We start from the raw sequence: 6,000 nt of genomic DNA on the forward strand, positions 1-6,000 counted from the left end.
TTGGGTTTCCCCCTATTCTAAAGCCTATATCATTTTTTATGCTTCTTGCTTTAAATGTAACCTTAAAAATCACCCCCCCCCCCATTTCACAAGGCTTAATCTATTTTGGATTTTACCCTTCCAGAAGTTATTCTTAAAAGTGGTGGCATTCTTTGGTATTCTCAATTACATGCATACTCCTCTCCCACAACTGTTTTTCTGCAAGTTCTTTTAAAAGTAGAATTCAGAGAACATAAATCGTTGTGGTTTTGCTGCTTATGGGCAGTGAGAATTTAATTTCTGCAAAGATCCCATTCCTTATGAGCTAATTTATTTACTAAGACCCTCCTGGATCTTCCCTAATGCTTCTTTGGAATTTTGAAATATGAGCACCTAAGTGTACCATACTTATTTCATCACACCCAACATTCCCTGGCTTGATTACCACAAACTCTCAAAGTTTTGATCTGAATTAAATCCAAAGTATCGCTTCCCCTTATGGATTTCCCTGTGTCCTGGGGAAGTAGACAAGAGAAGAAGAAAGTGAGAATAAAACAGATGCTTTATTTGAATAATATTCCCAGTAGACATCTGCATGATTGGAGAACCCCCACAGAACTTTGTCTTGCCTTTGTGATAATTTTGTGAAGTATATTGGGAAAATATAATTACATTGTAGGCTTGAATATCAGGAAACATGGCACAGTCAATAGAATAATTGGAGTGAACTGAAGAAAGGGATTGAGGGGCTTAAGGGAAACCAGCTAGGGATGGCGAGGCATCCAGGGACTAGCAACAGTGGGAGTGTTTACCACCCCAGGCCTGAAGAAACAAGGGTGGAAGTGTTACCAGAACCCAGTGAGGGCTTGTATTAGTTTGCTAGGGTTACCTTAACGAAGTACCATAGAGACTTCCCTGCTGATCCAGTGGTTAAGACTCTGCACTTCCTATGCAGGGGGCACAGGTTCGATCTCTAGTAGGGGAACTAAGACCCATATGCCATGAGGCCATAAAAAAGGTATCACAGACCAGGTGGCTTCAACAACAGATATGTATTGTCTCACAACTCTAGAGCCTAGAAGTCTGAAATCAAGGTGTCAGCAAGGTTGGTTACTTCTGAAAATTATGAGGGAAGGATTTGTCCTCTTTCCTTGGCTTGTGGGTGGCTTCCTGTTCCATGTCTCTTCAGATCATCTTCTCTTTATGTGTGTCTTGATTTATGTCCAGAGTTCCCCTTTTCATAAGGGCATCAGCCATATTGGATTAGGACCCATTCTCGAGCTCATTTTAATCCTCTGTAAAGACCCTATCTCCAAAAGGTCACCTTCTGAAGTCCTGGGGGATAGGATACCAATCCGTCTTTGAGGAGGGGGTACAATTCAACCCATAACAGAGCTGTAGTGGTAAGAAAGCACTACCTGAATACAGCTGTGCCCTTTGATAAAGGGATAAAACCATCACTTGTGTGTGTGCTAAGTCACTTCAGTCGTGTCTGACTGTGTGACCCTATAGATTGTAGCCCACCAGGCTCCTCTGTCCATGGGATTCTCCAGGGAAGAATACTGGAGTAGGTTGCCATGCCCTCCTCCAGGGGATCTTCCCAACCCAGGGATTGAACATGCGTCTCTTATGTCTCCTGCATTGACAGGCAGATGCTTGTATATTGGGGCCACCAGGGAAGCTCCAGCTGTCACCTAGCACGGAAATTAATACCCAGCTTCTTTATCTAATCATCCTCTCTGGGTACTGCCTCCCATTCACAAAACCCAACTGGAAGTTAGAAGACAGGGGTGCCTGGGTGATACAGTCCAGCCAGCCTCCCAAGGCACAGAGCAGGGTGGAGACGGCGGAGGGTGAGTCTGGAGGGGCAAACAGAATATCCAGCACAGCCTGTCTGGGCAGTCAGCAGGCTCCACCCAAAGCAGACCTCAGTTTCCAAGCGAGTAAGTCAGCCTCTTGGGCTCCCTGGTCCCTGGAGAGGCTTGAGAAATGAAGTTGCTTGGAGATATAAACCCCTTTCTGGCTTTGTTCTATAAAAGCTTCCCTGGTGGCTCAGCTGGTAAAGAGTCTGTCCACAATGCAGGAGACCTGGGCTCGATCCCTGGGTTGGGAAGATCCCCCAGAGAAGGGAAAGGCTACCCACCCCAGTATTCTGGCCTGGAGAATTCCATGGACTGTATAGCCCTTGGGGTTGCAAAGAGTTGGACAGGACCAAGCAACTTTCCCTTTTGAGACTTCCCTGGCAGTCCAGTGGTTAAGACTGTGCTGCCAATGCAAGCAACACAGGTTTGATCCCTGCTTGGGTAACTAAGAGGCTTGTGTGGTACAACCAAAAAATTAAAAAAAAAAAAAAAAAAACTTCACAAGGAAATTGTGCTGGACTGAAGAGTTGAGGGGAGTAGGTAGAAGAGATATAAGAATAAAAGCCTTGGCTCGGTGGGGTGGGAAACTCTTGCCTCCTCTTAGATGGCCTCCTCTGGCCACAGCATGAAGGTTGGGGGTGCGGGTTCTCTAGCAATGAAGAGGTTGCAGAGACTGGCGGTTCTGGAGGCAGGTGGAGCCCCTTCTCTGCTCCCTGGAGGTGTGCTGGCGAGGCAGTAGGGTGTTACAAACTGACCTAAGCTGATCGGGTCTAACTCTAAGTTCTTTATCCTTGGTAATGAACTTCTACCAGACAAGTCTGAGTGATGAGGACTTGTCTGCCCCACATCCTCACTCCTGGGATATAAAGGAAGCAAGTTTTGACTAAAATCTGCCACACACATTTGTTAACCTTCACTGGCAGGCAGGCACAGAACAGCTCTTATGACCTGTGTATGTTCTTTGAGGTCTCTGCCCTTTTGGAGGCTCTGACTGCAGGTTTAATTTCTAAAGTTTGGCAATCTCGAGGCCAAAATAAAGACAGTTTGAGAAACACATAAAAATGGGCAACATGGTTTAGACATTTGAGTTCTGATTTCTACCTGCTATGCAGTATCAGATCTGTTTTTCTTTTCCTTCTTTCAAATCCTTTCCACCAGGTCCACCCTCAGGACAAGGATTTATCAAGTACCTGCTGCAGCCCAGGCATGAGACTAAGGGCTTCAAGAAGCAGAGAAGAAAAAAACATAGACCTTGCCCAGTAGGACTTAATTATTAAAAAAAAAAAAAAATTGGTGGGGGGGATATAGTTGACTTACAATGCTGTGTTAGTTTCAGGTGTACAGCCAAGTGAGCCGTTTATACATATACAGATATCTGCTAATCCTTATATAGTAATGATTGTTTCCTGGACACTGTTGTCCCTCATCCCTCAAACAACTCTATGCGGTCAACACTATTATTATCATCTGTGTTTGACAGATGAGGAAGCTGAGGTACAACCAAAGTCACACAAACTATATAGTAAGAGGTAAGAGTTTTGAATCAGAGCAGCCAGGCTCTCAAATTCCTACTCTTCACCACACACCATATTATAAACATAATAGATGCATGAAGTACCACAGGAGCACAAAAAAAAAAGAGGCCCTCTCAGCTCAGGATTTGAGGAGGGGTAAGGAGAGAGACGTCTCCTGAATGAGATGACACTGTGCAGCATTGGAGAGCATCGAAAAAATGTCAGCTGGGAACAGAAGGCAGGGATGAAGCCCCATGTGGTATGTGGGGGAACCATAAACAGCTTAGCATCGCTGGAGTATAAAGTGCAAGGGGGAAGGTGGGAGGTAGTTTGCTCCACAAATGCTGATCGGGCCCTTTCTTTATGCAGGCACTTTGTTTGGTGCTGGGGGGTATAGCAGGGAGGTTAGAGCTTCTAAGGAACTTGAACTTGAGCTTTCCTTCCTTGGACTTCCCTGGTGACTCAGTGATAAAGAATGCACTTACCAATGCAGGGGACTCATGTTCCATCCCTGGTCCAGAAAGATTCCACATACCTCAGAGAAACTAAGCTTGTGCCACAGCTACTGACCCCACGAGCCCTAGAGCCCATGCTTCACAATGAGAGAAGCCCCTGCAATGAGAAGCCCCGCAACTGGAGAGGAGCCTCTGCTCGCCGCAACTAGAGTAAGCCTGTGCATAGCATCGAAGACCCAGCACAGCCCAAAACACAAAAACACTTTGTCTCCTTCCTCACTAAAATAACTTTTTGAAATTATCCCTGTGCAACGCACTCAACAAACTAGGAATAGAACTTCCTCAACCTGATAAAGGCTGAGGAAAAAACCCACAGCTATCAGCATATTTAATGATGAAAGACTGAAAGCTTTCTCCCTAAGATCAGGAACAAGAAAAGGATGTCCACTCTCAGCATTGGTATTCAGTCACGTGCTGAAGGCTTTAGCTAGGGTCACTAGACAAGAAAATTACATAAAAGGCATACAAACTGGAAAGGAAATTGACAATTTAAAATAGTGTTACATCACAGTTTTGAATGCCATTCTGTGGAATTTAAATACAATAGCAATTTGATATCCATTGTCATATACTTTCGGAGAAGGCAATGGCACCCCACTCCAGTACTCTTGCCTGGAAAATCCCATGGATGGAGGAGCCTGGTTGGCTGCAGTCCATGGGGTCGCTAAGAGTTGGACATGACTGAGTGACTTCACTTTCACTTTTCAGTCTCATGCATTGGAGGAGGAAATGGCCACCCACTCCAGTGTTCTTGCATGGAGAATCCCAGGGACGGGGGAGCCTGATGGGCTGCCGTCTATGGAGTCACACAGAGTGACTACTGCTGAAGTGACTTAGCAGCAGCAGTAGTCATACACTTTTATATGTAAAAAAATAAAATCATTGTTAATTATAAGAAATTTTACATTACCTCCTTTTCTCCTTGAACTTGTATTTCTATTTCATTTTAGTCTCACAGAAGTTCATCCTCAGGTAATACAATTTTATGCTTAAAAGCCTTGTTTTGGGACTTCCCTGGTGGTCCTGTGGCTAAGACTCCACGTTCCCAATGCAGGGCCCTGAGTTCAATCCCTGGTAAAGAAACTAGATCCCACATGCTGCAACTAAAACTTTAAATGCCACAACCAAAAAGAGAAAAAGATCCTGGATGCCACAACAAAGATTAAAATGCCACAACTAAGACCTGGCAAAGTCAAATAAATTTTAAGAAAAAGTCTTGCTCATCCTGTCATCCCTCACCACATAAATGTGCATTAACATTGTAATTTAGTTTCCAAAGACATTTCTTAAGATCATGGTCCTCTAAAAACTCTTACCTATCATGAATATCACAGCATGATAAATCAAAATAACGTACAGGATCATTTTGTGATAGATGAAATTTTGTTGCAAATATACATCAGTGCAAAGGTAGGTGATGTTTCTTAATGAGGCCTGCATTATTCTATTCATTTTTTTGGTAATGGGTGAGAAAACTTGGTCACATAAAATAAAAATTTTTTATATATGGGAATAGAAAGGGTTTGGCACAGCAATATAATTTAAAACATTTCCTTCCAAATGTGCCAAAAATAACATGGTAATCATCAAAATTTATATTCATGGCCATCAACAGACAATTCCAAGAGGTCCTTATTCATTTTGTTGAAAGCAGGTAATTGGAAACCATCTGACTTGCAAAAAGATGTGTTATCCAGTCATTAAAGTTATTTACTGTCTCAATCCAAACGGCAGTATTTCAACGTATTCCTTCGTTTGGACCCTTGAGAGGTTTATACACCCTCAGCCAGTGTACCTGAGCATTTTTTGGTGGAGGGAGAGGACTTTTTGTTTGATTGCCTCACTGCTCCTTGGAAGGACAGTGAATTTTGTTCACTGCTGTATCTCCAGGGCCTAAAAGAAAAGTGTCAGATACGTAGTAGGTTCTCAGTAAATTATCTTCAGGAATGTTATGAAAAAAATATCTTTTCATACGGTTCATGGGCTTCTCACGGAAAGAGTACTGGAGCGGTTTGCCATTCCCTCCTCTAGTGATCATGTATGGATGTGAGAATTGGACCCTAAAGAAAGTTGAGCGCCGAAGAGTTGGTGTTTTTGAATTGTGGTGTTGGAGAAGACTCTTGAGAGTCC

This window comes from Bos indicus x Bos taurus, chromosome 23, assembly GCF_003369695.1.
Source record: "Bos indicus x Bos taurus breed Angus x Brahman F1 hybrid chromosome 23, Bos_hybrid_MaternalHap_v2.0, whole genome shotgun sequence".
NCBI classification, from domain to species: Eukaryota; Metazoa; Chordata; class Mammalia; order Artiodactyla; family Bovidae; genus Bos; species Bos indicus x Bos taurus.